Source organism: Piliocolobus tephrosceles, chromosome 3 (assembly GCF_002776525.5).
Source record: "Piliocolobus tephrosceles isolate RC106 chromosome 3, ASM277652v3, whole genome shotgun sequence".
Lineage (NCBI taxonomy): Eukaryota > Metazoa > Chordata > Mammalia > Primates > Cercopithecidae > Piliocolobus > Piliocolobus tephrosceles.
Window position 1 is genome coordinate 123,252,724 of NC_045436.1, and position 22,475 is coordinate 123,275,198.

The window sequence follows — 22,475 nt, forward strand, 5'->3', positions numbered from 1 at the left end:
ATCACGTTTGTTATGTTTAATTTCTTTTGTTTAAGTTTTTATATTTCTGTGGTGATCATAAGTATCATTCATTTGATTTAATTGATCAAAAGGATGAATAATTTTGATAATGAAAATGTGTTAAAATACATTTGATTTTAGAATGGTTTATTAAAACAGAGGTAGAATTTGGAAGGAATGACATATTTGCTTTAACTTCTGCCATGTATTGCATGGCAAACAGCATTTAACCTTTAATTAAAATTTGCTTTGAACCGCTTTTAATGAAATGTGCTTAAGTAAGAAACTTGAGAATTTACTATTAAAGTAGTGCTTTTATTCTTACTTTTGAAATTACCATCAAGTCGGAAGCTTTGCCAAGAACAAATACCCAAGGATGAATCAACAACTGTCCTACAACTTAGATAAATTAAACACAATCAGAGAAAACTGTTTTCAACTTGAGCTTTAGGGATATATTCTTCCCAGTATAATGCTAAATAATTTGCAAGCTTATTATTTAAGGAGATTTGATTTGCACCTAAAAGCTTTGTAAAGCATCTCTTGATAACTACATGCTCACTGTATTTAGTGTGACTGTCTTAGAAACATTTCCTTTTCTCTTCATTTGAGCAGCATGATCTGCCTGCACCTTTCAGCACTCAGGAGTTGCATTTCCATAAAAGTATTGAGCTCTGAATTTGAAATGCAGGTACACAACTGGGCACAAAGACAATGAACTGGAATGTTTCATAGCACTCCTGTTGAGGTCTTCTATAGTGCAGACACTTTGCTAGCTATCTGATTAAGTGCCTCAAGCATGTGACTACATTAGGATGTGATCACCTTCAATTTTAGTTACAAATGGTGCCAATAATAGCACTCCATCAACTATTTCACATGGTAGAACATATCTGCTCTGATTTCCTCAGCTCTAGCTCCTCACCTTCCTCACCTCATTTTCTACCTACATACGTATTCTGTAATTAAATTAGTGAAATCACCCCAAGTGAATTCAAAATGACAATTACCACCAAAGAAGATAATAGAAACTAAGAATGTTCAAAAGACTAAAGACTGAATTCACTACACTGTTTGCTTTCATCCATTCTAAAAATTCATAGATCTTCATATATCAGAAATGAAGCCTTTTTACTATGCACATGTTCAAGAGATTGTAAACTATCCCTAAAAATCGGAGCACATTAACATTCTGTGAATGCTTTTTATGCTTGCTTATCTTTCTTGTTTTTCCCCTGTCCATTTTAAGGGACCAAACTACAAACCTCATTCATGAAACCAACAACAACAACAACAAAACAAATACCAATTTCTGTGTTGGAACTGCAATCTCTCAGCGTGTTTTTCCTCTAAGTGACATGAATTTTGTGTCAGATTCCAGATAACTGACAGATTTATGCATGTGCATAGTAACTGGCTTGGTGCCTTTTCTCTCCTGCAAAGAGGAGCTTCTAAAATGTCTTAAGGCTCAGCCAGAAGCTTTAGCACATTTTTTGAGCAGGAAGTTGAACTCATTGTAGTCTTAAAACAAACCTGCTTGTGAATAAAATCATAATGCTCTGGAAGTGAGGCCATTGCAAGTTAAGAAAGAATAAAAGGGTTGCTGCTTTGAGGCTGCCAAGCTGTAGGTCAAAAATGCATTGCTTAAAAACGAAGTAATAAACAACAAAACACAACGAAGGAAAAGATACAAATCTGATGCTTCCAGAAACTGTTCAGATTCACAGTTGCTTGCTTTCCGGATCTCACAGTCAAAGTAAATTAATTTGATTGATTATTTCACTCTCTTTTACCCACAGGAAAAAAAAGTGGGGAATCAACAAAATGAATTATATTTAGACATCCTTAACTTAAAATCCACCAAAAACATGTGAGCAATTCAACATTTTACATTGTTTTGAGGGTAATGCAAATTCACTCTGAATTCTTTCCTATGCTGCATTTCACTGTAAATACCTTGAGTAAACAGATCGTGCGCCCTAGTGTTTAATCTCTAGTATTGTATTGATAATATTTTGATTATTTGCACAATTTTTATTCATTATGTTGTTTTATCTGAAATCACTCTAATTTCTTTGAGGGACTATGATTTGAACAATGCCTCATTGTCTTAAATGTACCAAGGGAAACTGATTCTATTTAATACTTCAAATGGGCATTCTTGAGTTTTAAACAGAATAATTTTCACAGGAATGAAATCTAACGACCTTAGTATTTTATTGAGCAATAACGTGCTATGCATCTGAGCAGATCCAAAATATGTAAGATAGATTCTCAGATCTTAGAAAACTTACTAATAACACTACAAAAAGATACTTACGCAGTTAAATAGTGGGAAATTATACATTCAAAAAGAGTAGAAGAGACTCAGTACAAAAAGAAAAAGAAAAAAGGTTAACGTTTTCAGGGAAGAATAATTAAATTTAAATATTTGTTGAGGGACATTTTTTCCCTACAGTACAATAGAAGAGATTAACAATGGGACAGCTCCAAAATAAGTATGCATATAAGTAACTTTTCCAATATTTATAATACCATATGATTTAAATACATATGATACTATGTTAGTTCCAGAAGCGAGGGAACAAGTTTGGGGAAAGGAACTATTAATTTTTAAACATGGTCAAAGGAAGGGATTTAAACAGAGGAAGACATGCTAGTGAGAACAACATGGCTGAAGACATGGAGGTGATTTTCAGTCATGCACAGAATTAAGATTCCAATTTAGGTAGAGTATAGGCTACCCTTTGTGAAGTAGTGGGAAACAAAGCAAAAACAAAACAAACAAACAACAACAACAAAACAACTTCAGACTTCTATTGGATTATAGCAAAGGATGCTTAAATCCCTCATAGAGGAGTTGAAATGTTAACTGAAGGAAATTTTTTGTCATCCAACACTGATAATGTGATACGCAAAATTATTTCATAGCTAGAAATATTACAACAATAAAATAGACAAAAAGTAGATTGTTTAAAATCAAATAACATGGAAGTGATAGTATTTCCAAAAATTATACAAGATTCCCATCTGATGAATACAAGTATGCATACATTCAGGAAATAGTGCTTGATGAATTTTTGATATTTGAGGTTTTTGAAAAAAGTGACATGTTTCACATCTCTTATCACTTAGGTACATTGGGTACAGATTTCATTTGGAGTTCACTCACAGTCAGCCTGATTAAAATGTCAAATCTTAATGTAAACCAAATATATGGGAGGAAAGAAAACAGGAGCCAATTTAATTAAAAACTTCAATCCTAGCACTGTAGTTTAAACTTTTTATCCAAGGCACAAATTTGACTTTTTAAAAAATTAATCATGGGTCTTGTGCTTCTTTGATTAATTTATGGATGACTTAAATGTCTTCAGAAATACATAACATGAGAAAATAAGAACTATATAAATCCTACCCTATTAGTAGAGCCAGAACGACCCAAATACAGGCCATTTACAATCCTAATTTAATTAAAGAATAGGCAACTTGACACCTATGCTAAATGAATTGAATGAAGCAATTAATGTAGTTTTCTGTTTTCATTCACATCCTTCCCATACTGTTGATCTCGGACATCTTCTTTAACTAGTAGACGTATTTTCAAATTGATCTAACGGTATTAATGAGAGAGAGTATAAAATAGCTCAGTGAGAGGTAAATGGAGAGTGGGAAATCAGCACTTTCGTAATAGAAACTGTAAATTCAGTTATATGTCTAACTACATCAAATGTTGCTATTAGCGTTCCTCAGTTGTGATCCTAACCAAGTGCTCTAATCACATTTGAAGACTCATTCCAAATTCGGCAGTCATCTACATGCTTTTGCATTGTTAATGTGTGATCAAAATACGACAGGTACTTTTCAAAACTTTTAGTCCAATTTTAAGGCCAATAATATTGGGTAAATATAATGTTTGCTTTTTCTATACAACAGTTAAATAAAATTTACAAGATGCTACGAAGCACTTTTTTTTTTTTTTTTTTTTTTTTTTTTTTTTTTTTTTTTTTTTTTTGAGACAGAGTTTTGCTCTTGTTGGCCAAGCTTGAGGGCAATGGCACGATCTTGGCTCACTGCAACCTCTGCCACCCGGGTTCAAGCCATTCTCCTGCCTCAGCCTCCCTAGTAGCTGGGATTACAGGTGCCTGCCACCATGCCCAGCTAATTTTTGTATTTTTAGTAGAGATAGGGTTACTCTGTGTTAGCCAGATTGGTCTCGAACTCCTGACTTCAGGTGATCTGCCCACCTCAACCTTCCTAAGCGTTTTTTGTTTTGTTTTGTTTTGTTTTCCAATAAGATTGCCTCTAACACAGTTCACAATAGTAGGTTAGAAACTGTGATTTACCACTAGGCTATTATTCTATTCATGCAAAGCAGAACGAAAATCTCTATGACCATATTTAATGCACAAGAATAGACGTGATTAAAAATAAAGTTATCAGTTTTATTTTTGTTCTCCTTCACCAGTCCGTCCAGCAGGCACTCTAGTTTTACCTTTTGATTATTTAAATAGACGACTTTTTTTTTTTTTTTTTTTTTTTTTTTTTTTTTTATCTACTTGACTACTGTCATGGTTTTGGTTTCCATCATTTATTATCTTGGCTTCTGTAATAATCTTCTAATTTCAGTTCTTCCCATCACTTAGAAAATTCTCCTCAGAGGTATAATCCTAACCCAAAATAACAGAATCTTTGCTTCTTATGTGAAGGAAAATAAAACATAAGCAAAAGCATAAACAATGACCAAAAAAAAAAAAAGTCCAAAATTCTCAATCATAGTTTCATTGGCCCTCCTGATCTGGCTTTGCCCATATCTCCAGTTTTCCCCTTTGCTAATTCCTATAAGTATGCTCTGTAGGAAACACTCCTCTTCTGTACATTGTATTATCCTGAAATTTGTTTTTTTTTTTTTTTTTTTTTTTTTTTTCCATATGTGTTCCTTTGCTTTCTGTTACCTGATATTTTATTTTGGTAAACTTCCACTTAAAATTCATGTTTATCTCACAAATTTGTTACATAACTTTCCATTGTAACATTCATTACTTTTTCTATATATTTGTTTGTTTTTCTTGACTTTTAGACCATGAAATATTAAGTGCAGGAAATCTGTGTTATCTTTGTACCCTAACAGTTAGTTAACAGCAGTATAAGACATACAAGTAGGTTCTCAATATTTTTGGAAGAAGGAAAGAATAAAATCCTCCAGAGTCACCAGGCCGGATCATACAGATCATATTTGCATTTTTATAGCACTAGTGACTTCTTCTATTGTAGAAAATGTTTACAAAGTAATGTAATATATTGTTTAAGTGTGTGTGTGTGTGTTCTTCATTATACAGTTACCTTCTTTTGTAAAAAGCTGTTTTATTTATCTGTTTTCCCAGGTACTTGGAAGGATGCTTAACACTAAAGAGTGATGTTCATTGATTATTGGATGATTGCTCAAATTCTCTGATTATTACAGCAATTCTGAAATTTGCTTAACTGGATTCACAAATTATAGAACAAGAATTTCTTCTTTGTGTAAATGTGTCTCTGAGTTGGATATCTTTTATTTGGATATATATTATTTAGTTGGATATATATTATTATATAATAATATATATTCCATATATATGGAATTAATTATATTTATCTCACATTAAGATAATGTGAGAGGGAGCTCATATTAAGCTCCCTACTTCAAGTAGTATTGAGTAAAAAGTTCATGATTCTTTAGGACAGTTAGAATCAATTCCCTCTTAAAATAAAAATGTCTAAATTTCTTTCAAACACAGTATAATTACATGCAGGAAAAAGACCACTAAATGTAAATGGGCAATATCTAGGAAAAAAAGGTAATATTCAGAAATATATATATACACATATATGTATACATATATACACACACACACATACATATATAGTCAAATTCTGGTTCTGTAACTTTCTATAGCTCTATGACTTTGGACAAATTTCTTTACTGTTCTGTGCCTCAGTATCCTCTACCATAAAATGAAGATAATCTTAATGCCTAATGCTTAACTTCTTTAGTTATCATGTGGTTAGAATAGGTTAATTTATTTAGGTTAATCTATGTAAAAAGACCCTACAAAACTTCCTTGAAGATGGAAAATACTCATGAATATAAGCCATTATTAATTGTTGGGGTCAAATCAACATATGGTATCATATGGATTTAAATTATGCCACTTGGGAAAATGTTTGGTTTTAAATACAAACCTTAGTATTTTGAAAGGGGTACATTTTGTGTTATCAAATGACATCTTTACATTTATCAAAGAGATAACTACCTAGAATAATTAAATATGTCAACACATATGATATTTATTAGCTAATTAGATATAACACATATGAAAATAGTAAAATGGTAAATATCATTCAATGTAAAAAGATGTTTAAATGTTCACATTGGAAATCTTCAATTGCTTGGATTTTTATCATCTCATGACTGAAATTTCCTGAGTTTGATAAAAGCTCTGCAGCAACAATGTGTTCATATCAAACTTGGAATAAACTATATAATTTAAATTTTCACCTTAAGAAAATAAAAATCCAAACAATGAAAATATTGTTTTCATTTGATCAGATTATATGGGTCAATGACGCTTGACCTTCTTTATAGATTAATATGTTTTAAATGGTCAATAACAGTCCACAAACCTGAAATCAGAAGAGTGAAGCTTAACACTGAAGATAGTATTAGCATTATTATTGATATAAACTGCCTTTATTGAGCAAAAAAACATATTTCTAAAATATGTTTAAAATATTTCAACTCAACTAGGATTATTAAATTTTATATTAATGGTCAATTTTTGATAACCTGAATCTTTGCTAATTTATACAAATGTTAAGTCAATTGAACATTTATGCCAGTGAGATTAGAACTTCCCATTCTACATTTTTACATGAAAAAAAAAAATTAGTCTACTTTTACAGATAGATAATGGCAATATCTCCAGTCATTAAATTGCTCCCCAAAGCATGCTCTTGCCGTATTAACTTAAGACCAAAAAATCAGGAGAAAAGCTCAATATATAGGGCTGCTTTTGGAGTAATCAACTGTATTAACATTTCCAAGATACACCATACTAGTGTCAATGTTGCTATTCTGCTTTAGAACTGAGATTAGAAGAAAAGTTTCTGTATGATTCCCCAATTTTTTACAGCATTTATTTTGATTATATTACCATGTTTCCAATATAATAGGTATTGAGTACAATAGTATAATGAAATCATCTATTTTTTTTTTTTTGGACGGAGTCTCTCTCTGTTGCCCAGGCTGGAGTGCACTGGCACGATCTCGGGCTCACTGCAAGCTCCGCCTCCCGGGTTCACGCTATTCTCCTGCCTCAGCCTCCCAAACAGCTGGGACCATATGCGCCTGCCACTAGGCCAGGCTAATTTTTTTTTTTTTTTTTTTTTTTGTATTTTTAGTAGAAACAGGATTTCACCATGTTAGCCAGGATAGTCTGGATCTCCTGACCTCGTGATCCGCCCGCCTCGGCCTCCCAAAGTGCTGGCATTACAGGTGTGAGCCACTGCGCCTGGCCCCAAACCACTTAATATTTCTTTCTTTATTGTTCAGTCGCTAGTGCTATTTTCCATTACTGTGCTTCCTCTTGCATAAATGAGTCTTGATGAGGAATTTGAGTCAGGAGATTGGTTTAGGAAACTAAAGAAAAACTTACAGGCTGATAATTGAAAATGGGAACACAAAAGACTAATATATTTAAGCTGAGTTTAAGAGCAAAGAGAAAAGAAACAAAGAAAACATTTCTAGAGTAGAAAGGAAATAAGGATGAATATACCAAGTTTTTTTAAAAAAATAGGATCAAAAAAAAAAAAAAACTTATGGAGAGCAACATAATAAAAACCAGAGAAAATAATATTTTTGTAAATAAATTTTTATTTACTGTAAGGAATAAAATGTTGCAGTGATGAAAATGATAAATTATTAAAGCATATGGAGCAATGAAAGTTAGAAGGGACAGAAAGAGATAGATAAGGTTAGGCATTTTCATATGTTAAAAATTTTGGCTCTATTGTATATTCTATGGTGTATTGAAAGGAGATTATTACAATAAACAGAAAGTAATGACACACTCATTAGGGAAAATTGACAGAATTTGGTACATATCCAAGTATCCAGCTGCACCATTTAACTCAATGTTTATGATATATTTTAAAATCCTTTGCTTCAAGAGAATATTCAAACAATTATGAATGAATTATTTTTTATGTTCATAGTTAAAATAAAGAAGAATTGTATCTTTGTGTAATACTCTGTAATTAAAGAAAGTTAAGTGAGTTTAAGGGCAGGAGCAATCAATTTTTATTCATTTTTACCACAAATGTGGTTTGTTATGAATTTTTATTAGTTTATATGTGTATTTATTTTCATTTTTACTATCAATCTGTTTTGGGGCATTGACACTTTTAGATGAAAATGTAAAGGTCATTTTAAGACAAGAAAGAAAAATTAGTGAAATCGTTAAAATAGAAAAATAGAAGAAAGAATAAAATTACATATTCTACAGGAATAAAAATTATATTTCATTTTCACAAGATTCTCATGAGTTTCCCAGGAGACCAATCTTACATTCGGGTTTTCATTGCAATGCCTTTTATAGAAAATGTCTGTTATAAAAAATTTAAAAATATAATTCAACCATAATCTTCACATATTTTCCTTGCAGATATTTCTTTGCTAAATATTTTCTTTAATATTCAGTTTCATGGTACTTGATTATTTTCAGCAGGCCATGCATTCTTAGGTAGTCCCTGTTCAGGAAGAATAGCCCCCCTAGAATAAATAAACCCCCAAATGAGTTACTTAATTCAGAAAAGCCTCATTTCTCTACCTCTAAAATTTATATTTACTTCCATTAAAGTAATTAATTCACACAAATAAAAGGCTCAAATGAGACATCTTTGCTCTATTCAGAGGAGCCCTCATTAACCTAGAAATGAAAGAGAGGAAGGAAGAGTCAAAGCATGCTACAACAGAACTTATTAGATGTCAAAGGATGTCTAGGTGCAGCCAATTTCTAAAATAATCACTATAAAAAGATTAAATATTCTTTTCTTACACACCCTGGTTATCCTCTGAGTTTACTTTTCAAAACAATTTAGTCATTGACTACACTCACATAGAGTAAAAACCATATGTCTTGGCCTTGTGCTTTGTCATCAATGTACTTTTCCAGCAACATACTCCACAGAACCATTGAATGTGTTGTTTCTGAAATATATTTTGCATAATTCAACATCCACATCCACACTTTTAAATTTCTTTCTCCCTTCTGAATTCTGCATGGCAAGACAGTTGGGGTTTAAATCTCAGCTTATCCACTTATGAGCTACGTGACTTTGGGTAAATTAAAGTAGTATGTGCTTTAGTTTCCTTATTAGCTAAATAGATGTGGAAATAGTATATATCTCACATGAATAAATGAGTTAATGCCTGGATGCTTTTATTCACTTATGTATCTTCCCAAATATAGGACACAGGGTATTTTACTTTTCAAAACTTTGAAAGCACAAGACAAACGTTACTGAACCATGAATAGTAAGGAGTAGGCCACACTAGAAAGGCCTGGCCTGGGTTTGTTGACTGAAAGGAATAATCATTTGAACCTAGAGGTTTACTAATAAATTGCATAGGTGTACTAATAAATTAATCACCAAGCATTTTGAGGAATATACTCCTGGTAATGCTACAGAGAAAGAGTGAAACCCCAGTTCTTCATGGAGGTACACCCTACTCTGCCATTGTTTGCATACCCAGAAACTAAGTTTGAGAATGCACTCAGGGTCTATGCCCAATGTAAAGTAAGGGAAGCAAGATTAAGCAGAGGAAGAAGCTGAACTATGAAGTGTTTCAATAGAAGGCTCAGATGATCCACTGGCAAGCCCTGGAGCTAGGGTGGCCTATAGAATTCTCTCAAATTCAGGTAAATGAACCAGGTTTTGTACCTCTTTCATCAAATAGTCACTGGATATGAGCTGCCCCAGAAAAAGGCCATAAACTTTAGAGTGGCAGCTGTTTTCCTCTGAGGGTAATCCAGAGACAATATGTGATGTGGTTTTGTAGCCAACACTCCCATCAGCTGAGGGAACCTGTGCCTCAGCCATGTAGGGGAGATTTGGTGATGTATCTCTGTGTCCTTGAAGCCCCTTAAGGTTGAGTTCTGTGATAATTGTACGGACACTGCCAAGTTAGAGTAGCCAGATAAACTGGTTTACTACATTTTATATCATGTGAAAGAAAATATACTCAGAATTACATACCTTCTATTTCTGATTATAAAATCTATTTTATGCAAAGTCTGTCTATGGCCTATAAAGATTATATTTAATTTATAGGCATTCAATACCAGCCAGATAAATGTATAATTAGAGTGTTTGCCAGCAATTTAGGTTAGTGCAGAATAAAGTCATTTTTATGTTCAAGAAGATAGTTCAGCAGAAGATGCAAGGGAGTAAAAGAAAAGAATATTTTCCATTTTAACTAATTTTGGATTTTATTTTCTCAAGGAAAGGTACAAATTTTCCTATCGCATTCCAAGCTAAGACTGGAGCGATTTAAACAGGAATTAGCCAATTTCTACTCTCAAAAAGTCATACAAAACTCTAAACAATTAGTAGTTGATTTCTATAGGGTTTTTGCATGAATATCTGCAGGCATAATTGTGTCCATGCTCTCATCTTTATTGTGGTTGAGTTTAAGGTTTACCAGTAACTTCAGTGAAGGGTGTGATTTAAAAACATCTTTCATATATTTAAGTTGAGTAGAATTTTCTCTTATCCTTCATGTTTATGATGTAAAACCACTCCATTGGGTCAATTTAAAGCATGACTGGTGCTATTCAAATATAAAATTTACAGCTTTAATAAAATTTTATTATACATAAAAATCTTACTAAAATAGTATAGGAAGTTTATAGTGTTTAGAAATGGCTGGGGAAAATGCAGAAAAGCAAACTGCTCTATAATGTTCAAATACATTCACTTTAATTTTAAAATTCAGTCTATCTATATAACTTTAAAAGACAAAGAATAATTAATACATTAAATTGTGTAAAGCAGAAATAAATATGATATGCCATTTCTTTTCTCTTTTGCCTTTCTAGTTATTTTTTCTCATTTTTATTTAAATGGTGGTTTGACCATCACATTCTAATATGAATTATGAAAAATAAACTCTAAATTCAGAGAAAGATATTAAATCATACTTTGGGATAAAAATAAAAACTAATTGTAATTTTTAAAACCGAAATGGAAAATCCAAGGTGACGGGTCAAAATGGAAGTGGTATTTATTGTCTCTGTAAAATAGGCAGTCAGAACAAAATCTTAAAGATGACCCCTAGAGGTAAGCATAGGGAATTAACATTACTAAACTTATAAATAGCCCTAGGTATAATGTACTATATGATCAAATAGGTTAGTTTGTATAATGTACTATATGATCAAATAGGTTAGTTTCCAGACAGATTGGAGAAATTGATGAAAGAATGAACCCATTTTATTTTAGAACATACTTCTTTATATTGGAATTGCAGCACAACTTTTCAGGACCTTAAGTTTTTCCAGGAAATTGCATTTTGCTCCACAAATAACCACTATTTTAAAAATACATAAATTATATAACTAAGAAGTGCTAATAACAAAAATGATAATTTGTGTTTACTAATTTTTATTCTCAAAATATCTACAAGTAAGTTTGCAGGCCAGCAAGAACTTTAAAGCGACTGACACTAAAATTTTCTAAAGATATTCTCCTCTTTAATATTTTCACTACCATTAATTTATTGCCTCCCATCTATCCACACCATGCTGGGCACATCTTCAAATTTTATGTAATTTAATTTTTACAACTGTAAGATATGATTGCTATCTCAATTATTTTATAGATGACAAAACTAAGATTTAATAAGAGTAAATAATGTACCCCAAATCAAACAGAAATTCAAACCTAAATGTGTTGTTCTGCCATGTTTTTTCTTGCACATACATTTCTTTGGCAAAATTTAGAAGGATTTATGCCTAATAACAACAAAGATTACCAACTACCTTCTAACCAGTGGAGACTATATCAAGTGCTTTATATTCAGCACTCTACATTCCTATCACAACTCAGAAAAAAAAAAAAAAAAAAAAAAGTATTTTTCACATTTGAAATAATTGAGGCTCAGAAAATTTGTACAACTTGCCCACATAGTAGCACAGTTAACCAATAATCTATAAAGTGCAGTCCTTGTTGCCACTGTGATATATTTATTTAAAAACAGCACATCACGGTGATATTTGTTTATTTAAAAAATAAATTATCTGGGATCATGAACTAGGGCTATGAAAAGGAGAAACCTGTGAGAAGAACTCAGAAAAAAGACATGTCTAGATTGTAAATGAGAGAAGGGTTGGGGAGCTATCGTAAGTTCTGCGAGCTCCTTTTAACAATTGAGAAGTTCTGATAATGTGGTTTGTGACCTTATGGTCATTTCATCATTCAGAAGCTACAAGAGTAGGATAACTAAGCCTTACATGTATGCTGTGAGAACTAATTAGATAATGTTAGTAATGTTTACTGAGTTCCTTAGAGAAAGATGTCTAAATGCAACCTGTTATAAATAAATGCACTGAGGCTCTTTTGGACCCTAACACAATTGATGAGAAAATAGAATATCTCACATTTGCGAAGGAAAGAGAGTAGAGAATCACTAGAAAAAGATGGAGTACAACATATAGAAACATTTTCGTTTGCAGACAGTCTATATTTGCAGTTTATAGAACAGATAAAAGCCAGAAAAGTAAAATGAAAAATTAATTCTTGTGACTAATTCAGTTAACAAGATTAAGAGCAAAGGGCCTAAGACGCTTTATACAGAAAGAGAGAGAGAGAAAAAAAAAAAGTAATTGAAAGCAAAGACTTGCTAGCTGATGGGAAGCTGAGCTCTCCAAATCAGTCAGTTTGGAGTTTAGTTCACATTTATGCCCAGGAGAAGGATTTATTTCTGAGTTTTCATTGACTTTTGAAGTCAAAGCATTCTTAAACTAAAAGATCCATGGAAAGTGCAGTTGGGTAAGGGGTATATGTATCATATATCTGCAGAATTTTCAGGAGAATAAACAAGTCCTCAATGTATACAGATTAGAAAGATATATAAAAGACCACTCCCTTCAATAAAGATAATTCTTTAGTCCCTAAATTGTATAAATCTATAATTGAGTGTGTGTATGTGTGTGTATTTATATAATCTGCATTGCCAGATTTAACAAATAAAAATAAAGAAAATCCACTTAAATTTGGATTTTTGATGAAAAGCAATTCTTAACTACAACTCCATCATTGCATCATACATACTTATACTAAAATATTGTTTGTTGTGTATCTGAAATTCAAATTTAACTGGCATCCTGTGTTTTATCTAACAACTCAAGATAGAACCTTAGCACCAACATTGGGGAGGAAGTTTTTCTGTCTTCACACAGACAAAGAAAGAAACAAGACTTTTAGAAGAATACATTGTTTGGTTTATTTATTTGCATAACTAACCCAGAGGAATCTTAGAAACTGAAAATGCCCAAAACACTTCATTTTCAATTAAATTGACTGAAATTAGCATGGATACTAAGATATCAAAACTGATAAGCACCAATATTTCTTAGGAGTCTGACTGATGATATCCCTAAATTGTCTGTAGCTCAATCTCACACTGAAAAAAAATACTGTGTTTTGAATCACAGGTAGTTCATATTTTATTGTGTATAGATTTGTCATGTATGGTGAAGATATAACCGTATTCTCTTAGGAGTTTGTTTATGCCTGGACCCAAGTGGAAAAGTGGTGGAATAGGCCTTTTATAAATGGTTTGAATGTGTACAGAGGAACTAGAAGAACACAATCGAGGTGTCCAGTTGGAAATGCAGACATCACTGAATATATGTTGAAGTTTGTATTTGTCAAGTGCGCCATCTTTGGTTAATTTGCATGCATACTGTGAAACTGACCTTGTGATAATTCATTCTAGGAGAATAAGAACTTGGGCACCACAAGTGAGATTTAGCATCAGTTTTTGAGAGATTTAGAATTGTGTTTGTTGGCTGTTACCTTGTGCAAACTGACCTGTACTATTTCCATCATTAATTTCAACATTAAGGATTATTGGAAATCTTATTAGAAAATATTTTTAGCCTTGAATTGTAAAATGTACATAAGGACGATGTAGCTCCTCATCTTATTTCCCCATCCCCTTCCCTTTTCTGGCTATGTTCAATGGAACCAAGTCACAGACTGAATTCTGCTGTACATACATTTATTAGTAAACAGTCACAGAAATGGTCAAACAACGTGTTCTGTAATCTCAGCAAAGCCTCAACTCCCTATCATTTTAGGTGTTCTGAGAGCATCTAGAATAAAAGTTTCACTAAAGGCAAGTGCATCAATATTCTTCAGGCACCATACATCCAAACTTAAACTCAGAGTCAGGAGGCAGAATTCTTCGATAATCGTTTGTACAAGGGATTGCCCTGAATCCTAATTTAACAGACTCATTCCAAAGAGCATTGGTTATATTTTTTTCCCAGCAAAAGATACTCAGTTCCTACATTTTGAATACTAATCTTTAAACCTGTAATATAATTTCTAACATCCATTATGTTAATTAGTAATACCTATGCTTGATCAGAAATAAAGAGTGCTAAAATCTGTTTATAGTTCCTTCTGGAACGTGTGCTTTGGGTTAGTTTAGGAAAGCTCAATTTTAAAACTATTGAAAAGGTATAGATGAAACATATGTGAAACACATATGTCTACAAAGTACTTTAAAGCAAATTTCAGTTCTAATACACCTGAATCTAGTCTTGAACATGCTGTGAGCAAAATCAAAATAGATGTGTCACTGAAATGTGCAAAAAAATCACAAGACCTAAAAAGCATGTCATTAACATGACATGAGGAAGACCATTTTCTGACTGTCAGAGCAGTGCTCAGAATTGCCATTTTATGGCTCTTGGAGGTCATTAGCACAGAACATTTCTGCACTGAGGGAGAGAATAATGTTCCTTAATACAATAATAGCAGCAACCTTTATATTTGGTGAAGCAACACAAAGCAGGTCAGCACCAGAATGGACTGGTGTGGAGCATCAGAACATTGGTGCTGCTGGGAGGAGCAATGTAAGCATTGTGGAATTTCTGCATTCATAAGATCTCTTCAAGTAGTCTCTCAATAACAAGGGAGCCCTTTCAATTAAAAAGCAGAAGTAATAAGTCAGTCAAAGCCGGGTTCTACTGCTGATGTAACCTCTTTTGTGTTCATAAGCACATGATGCCTTGAAAATTTTAATTACATTTATAAACATTTTTTGACCTGTAATTTACTAGATATTGGTAGACTCAGAACTGAAATAAATGACTTTAAATTATTATAATGCTGTCCATCTAAAGAGCATGAATTTATTTTTATTACCATTTGCTCATACGGCTTTTGAAAATGCTATAAAAATTTGGTAAAAATGTTGATATTATGTTCCCAATCTTTCCAACCATGCAGATATATTCGTATGCTCCATTCTTACGTATATATTAGTAATGTAGTCAAGGGGAAATTTACAAACAAATATAATTATCTTCTAAAGAATTATTTTTAGATTTATCTTTATTGTAGAAAACATATCCTATGTGATTCCTTGATCTGAAAATGTACGTTTTAGTTACTTCTTTCAGCAATATTTTTGAAGGATTCTTTCTAACATAGGTTCTTGGTGTGTGTGTCTGTGTTTTTACGTAAAACCGACTGCTTACGTAAAACAAATTGCAATGTAATAATGTACAAAATAATATTTGACAGAAAACAGATCTAATATGGAATTACCTACCAAAAGAGATGAAAAGTTAAGTTCAAAATTATTTCATTTTGAGATGACCTAACTTTAGATTGTCTCATGCCCTATTCATGGAGTAGTGTCACTGTGGGTTGTTATCTCTATAATATCATGGAGTTTTAAAATATCTAATCTATCAGAACAATACACTGACCCTGAGTTGCTCTCAACTATGTTATTTGGATTCACACAAATGGATTCACACAAAATTTAGAATATTGAGATTTTTCAGTCTGTCTAGGCTTTTCTCTGTAGCAAGTCAACTTGACAAACAACATTGTAAAATGTAAGAACTAGCTATAATCAATGTCTCAGGGACTCTTCATTTGTAGAAAAAAAATATTAAAGACCAGCAGTTGGCTATGTAGAAAACACACACACACACACACACACACACACACACACACACACACTCACGCACACACACATATGCTGGCAACAATATTGCAAATATTAATACCTGAGAAAAGTAAGAAGTCATTCAATGTGAACATTATCAATACAATAAGGCTATACTAATCAGATCAAATACATATAGAAACTGAATCAAACGGAAATCAGCAAACTATCTTAGACCAGGATGAGACATTTCATATATCAACCATCCCTAAAACATCTAACATCTTTCAGACAAAAGGGCATTATGTTTATCATCTTGTTAAAGAAATTAGATGATATATCAACAATCCTTCATTTAGATTTAGCTATGATTTTCTGTGATCTGCTCTGAGATTGGTTTCAAAATTTAAAATATTGAGATGAGCCAAAACGTATATACATGTTGTTCATAATTTTTAAAGAAAAATAAGGATTTTCTGTAATATAAATCTACTGTTGAAGAATATATGCCAGGTAATGAAAAAGATTTTTAGGTTTTGTTTTCATATTACCCAAAGATATGCCTTCAGGAAATCATTCTGAAAAGATGATTTTTAAGTTTCTCAAAAGAAATTCATATTTTTACTACTATTGGCTAGAAATGGTTTAGAATGTTGAACACCTGCACTACAGAGAGTGTTAACTATTTATTTTGGAAGCAGATGATAAAAGACTATCTCTTAATAGAGCACATTACCTACTGGACCGAAGAAAGTAAAAGCATACTCAAAAGTAAGTGATATTTAGTGCTGCAATACCTATAGTAAGAGAACATCAAATTTTACAGTCTTAATAGCAAACTCTATAGAAATTTAGTTGCCTTTTTATACAATCCCAACTGTATCCTTGAATAAAGTGTTTATTTGTGACTAAATATTCTGTGTGTGAAATTCCTAAAAACATCACTAAACATGCATCTCTCTGCATCACTCTGACACAGAGATGATGTTTTTAATTAATAAGAAAAAGCAATTTGATCTCAAGAACTTCACTTACTTTTTTCCATTTGTGATCTGGAAGTTCTTGTCCTCCATTTTTCTTCTTTTTATCAATGAATTATTTTTTTTTAATGTTTCTCCCTGCAGTGCCAGTTGTAGATTTAATTTTTTGGAAAGAGCAGACGTGTCACATATTGTGTGGAGTATATATTGAAATATAATAAAGATAGCCTAAAGGTACTTCTAAGCACAATGATAACCTAGATTTTTTAAATAGCAGAAGGTTCTTTTTATGTTTGGTTGTGAGATTGTGCTAATATCAGTATAAAGACAGAGCCTAAAGAGCCAACCAGGGTTTTGTTTCTATGTATTTTGGTTAGTTTTGTTGCTATTTCAGATTTCTAGCATTTTATTGTTTATTAGCATATGAAAGAACTAAAATATGGAATTTTTTTGTGAACTGTTATGTTTTTATTTGTCTTTCCTCCCCCTTATTGCATCTGAGATGACTTCAATTTGCACCTTTATAGGGCCACTATGATGTTTCAGTCTGAGGTGCAGCTTCTGGGTTCACAAGAATAAAGGAAATAACCCTAGCCTTCAAGAACCTCAAGTTAACAGAAAAGTAGATGCATACAGTTGGATCCGGAACATAAGAATTGGCATAAAAATTCCCTCTGGCAACACTTAGGGAGAAAATTTTTTTTAACTCTTTTTTAAAATAAATATGATATTATTTGTTGTGTAAGCAGTTTTCCTCTAAACTCTGCAACTTATTTTCTGTAATCTAAAAACATATATAGCAAACTTTTGATTACTTATTGATTTATGCGTAGAACCTATTTTATAATGTTTATTTTAGACTACAAGAGAAACAACCATTTTATAGACTTTTACAGACTAAACAGTCTCCCAGGCTGGAGTGCAGTGGTGCGAACTTGGCTCACTGCAAGCTCCTCCTTCCGGGTTCACGCCATTCTCCTGCCTCAACCTCCTGAATAGCTGGGACTACAGGTGCCTGACACGATGCCCGGCTAACTTTTTTGTATTTATTTTAGTAGAGACTGGGTTTCACCTTGTTAGCCAGGGTGGTCTCGATCTCCTGACCTCGTGATCCACCTGCCTCAGCCTCCCAAAGTGCCGGGATTACAGGAGTGAGCCGCCGCTCCCGGCTTATTTAATTTTTATATTTAGAGAACAAAGTATTAAAACTATATGGAAAGTGTTCCTGGAAGCAAACGATGAAAATCATCACTATCATGGAGTATATGCTTTATTTGTGGCTATTGTCCATAGAGATAATTTTTAGTTATCCTATTTAATCAATTTAAAAGTTAATAAAGTTGTTCAAATATAATTAGGTAGAAATAAACTATAATTTGATATAAATTATATAAACTTAAAATTTTAAATATTGTACATCTTCATGAAGTATTAATAATTTGTCTTCAGATATATTTAAAGAACTAAAAATATTTTAGGTCGATTTGAAACTCTATAGGTTGTTTCCATTGCCGTTTTTCTTTGTAACATACCCCAGACGTGATAAACACTATCTGGTGTTTATGGAATATGGTGAGAATTTCTCATTTATTATCTATATACACATCTATAGGAAAAATGTAGTATCATTTGACATGTTTCTTGTTATCTCATTTTGTGAACATGTAGCCTTTCTTATTTTGGCTCTATATTTTGTTTTTGAGATTCACTCCTTTATGGTATATCTACCTGTTCATTTTGAGAACTTTATATAATCCGTTATATAAATGTACGACTACTTATGTACTTATTATTTTACATGTATTTCAGTTGACACTTTCTTATTGTGATTTTTTTTTTTTTTTTGGTCAATAAATATTGTTAACATTCTCATTTTTCCTATGTGCTAGTATTTTTACTTAGTTCTTGAATGCTTTTTTTTTTTTTGAGACAGGGTCTCATCCTGTCCCTCAAGCTGGAATGCAGTGGCACAATCTCAGTTCACTGCAACCTCCACCTCCTGGGATCAAGAGATTCTCAAGCCTCAGCCTTCCGAGCAGTTGGGATTACAGGCACCTGCCACCATGCCCGGCTAATTTGGGGATTTGCTAGAGACAGGGTTTCACTAAGTTGGCCAGGTTGTTCTTGAACTCCTGTCCTCAAGTGATCTACCCGGCTCGGCCTCCCAAAGTGCTGGAATTACAGGTGTGATTTACCATGCCCAGTCAATTCTTAAATACTAACAACGTTTTCCCAGGACCCTCTCTAGAGGAGCCTGGGACAATTTTTGGTTTTGGTTTTGTTTTGTTTTACATTTTAAGCATCTGGTGTTTTGTTTTGTTTTGATTTTCTGTTTGCTTTTGAGTTCAAGGGTAGAAGTACAGGTTTGTTTCATAGACAAACTTTTGTCATGGGGGTTTGTTGTGCAGATTATTTCTTCACCCAGGTATTAAGCCTAGTACCCATTAGTTATTTTCCCCATCCTCTCTCTCCTCTCATCCTCCACTCTGGTAGTTCCCAATGTCTGTTGCTGTCTCTTATGTGTTCATGTGTTCTCATCATTCAGTTCCCACTTAGAAGTGAGAACATGCAGTTTTTGTTTTTCTGTTTCTGTGTTAGTTTGTTAAGGATAATGTCTACCAGCTGCTTCCATGTCCCTGCAAAAGACATGATCTTGTTTTTATGACTGCATGGTAATCCATCGTGTATATATAACACATTTTCTTTATCCAGTCTATCCTTGATGAGCATTTAAGTTGATTCCACGTCTTTATTTTTAATTGACTACCCACAAAACTTTTAAGTCCAAGGTAGTATGGGAAATGCAGCTCTTGGCACTATTCTTACTCGTGGAATTTCTGGGCCTGTCTGACAAGACATCATCACACTGATAAGCTAAAATAAAATTTGTCTCCAAAGAGTTTGTGTTGCTTTGCAGGCCCATAAGCAGTGTATGTAAGTTTAAATTTCTTTCAATCTTGGTAAGATCATACTTTATATGTGATGGTATGTGTGTGTGTGTCTGTGTGTGTGTGTCTTGAATGATTATAAAATGGTTTGGATTAGCATAATATTTATCTGGAGATTGACCATCTTCATATGCACTTCTTAAGTTGAACGCTTAGCTCATTTATTTTAATATTTCTAATATTTTTAGTATATACAGTCACCTATATATACTAAAATCTCAAGTATCTCCCTTCATTCTGTGAAGATCTGTGTTCTGAAATACTGTCCCACTCTCCAATATTACCTTTATCATAAATTTGGGTAATTTCAATATCATATAAAAGATCCTTCTTATTGATTGGCTTCTCCTTTTTTTCCACCTCTCTCCTTTAATAAATATGTCCTGCATGATATCTCAACCACTCTGTGGTTATAGATTTGACTTTACATTGTAAAAAATCTGCAGTACTTCCATGTCAATTGTTCCATTCTTAGACTCTTGTTTCTAATATCTCTAGGACATTCTTTACAAAAAAATCTCATTTGAACAAGGTCCTGTCACCTTCTACCACATTCATTTTTTTTTATTTTTCATTGCTATGGTATTCTAATATTATTTTTATTCTTTTAATTTTTGTCATGAGATGCTTTGGGGTTTTTGAGGGTTAAAGTCTTATCTGGGATACCCTCTAGTCTGAGGACACCAGGAGTTTCTTACTGTCATGCTAGCATATACATAGTCTCCAGAAGTTCATCAAAATTACCATCTAAGTGTTCCCACCAATTTTGGCTTTAGTGGCTTCTGCTACAAATAAGCAGATCTCAGTTGTGAATCTGACTTCATTCTCTCTCCAAATTCACACTGGTGGTTTGCTCTGCAACCTGACTTCTCTGACAGGTCTATGAAAAGCTGTTGATCTTCACTTTATTCAATTTTTTTTTTTTCAAAAATGGAAGTGAGAATTTCCTAACCTTTTACATGTCAGAGCTGACACAAGAATATTTCAACAATATCTGAATCCTTGAATCAGATAATCTACATCAAAGTGTATTTTTTTCATCCTGAATAAATCTCTCTCTCATGTGTATGTGTGTGTGTCTGTCTGTCTTTCTGTCTCTCCCTCATCTTTCTTCCACACATCCTAAGTCTCTCTTTCTTCATCTGATAAAGTCAGCTCAAAATAATAACTGTTCTCCCTGTCTTCTAGGTAGGATTCAATTTTTTTTAAGTATTCAATACAATGACTTTGTTAGTTAATAATTATAATACTTTACATAATGACTATAGAAATATTATAGCAACTTCTATGTATCTAGCTTCTGCTATAATAAATTTAATAGCTGATTTAAAATTACTATCTTTTTAATTCTTACAAAATCCAGGTACATTAATATACAGGTCCACAAGATATGTAGCATATATTTAGGTTCTGCATGCATATCCAGCCTTACAGTGTTATACACATCATCCTAAAACCCCAAGTTGCTGTGCAACATTGAGCCAATATATTGTGCTTTGATTCTGATAAATGGCTACAGTTATTTATCCAAATAGACATTGAAAAAATATCTTAGTAAAATTGAGGGGCAACATATTTTATCCTTTACCCCGCATTTTCAAGTTAGTGACTGGAAGACTAAATTTTTACTGAAGATATAATTTCTTTCTTTCCTTTTTAATTCTTTTACAATATTTTTCACAGTATTTTAATTTGTGACTAGCCTTTGAAAATTAAAATAAGTCAGATTAGTGTTTGAATTAATATCCAAATTCTTGCTTTCTCTTGAACAACAGAAAGATTTGGCAAATCTGTACCCACATTCTTTTCTGACAAAAAGCAGTTGGAAATTATTTGTGGCTTATTTGGCAGGCTGTATGCATTTCAGTTCACTACAGTCTTTACCATTTCTTAGTTTAATACCTAAGCTTGCTTCAGTTGTTTCTTTAGAGGTAGATATGAAAGTTTCTGTTTTAACATTTCAGTCCTTTGAACTGAAGTTTTAATCTAAACATCCATTATTAGTTGAGTTGTCAATCAATGTAACAATGGAAACCATACATGAAATGGGGCCAATCACCGACTTCTTTGCTCCTTTCTTGCATGCTAGCAATTGGATAATCCATCATATAGCATATTTAACCTGACAAATGTGCAACTGGTCATTTTATATGGCAGCTTCCCAATGCTTCATAAATTTTCAGAAACAAAGAAACAACAAAAACTCATGAAGTTATTCAGATTAGGGACTCTGCAGGTACCTGCTGTCACTTCATCTTCAGACTCCTTTTCCCTGTGTTATATTCTTCTCTATGCAAAATGACAAGTCATCAAAGGTGT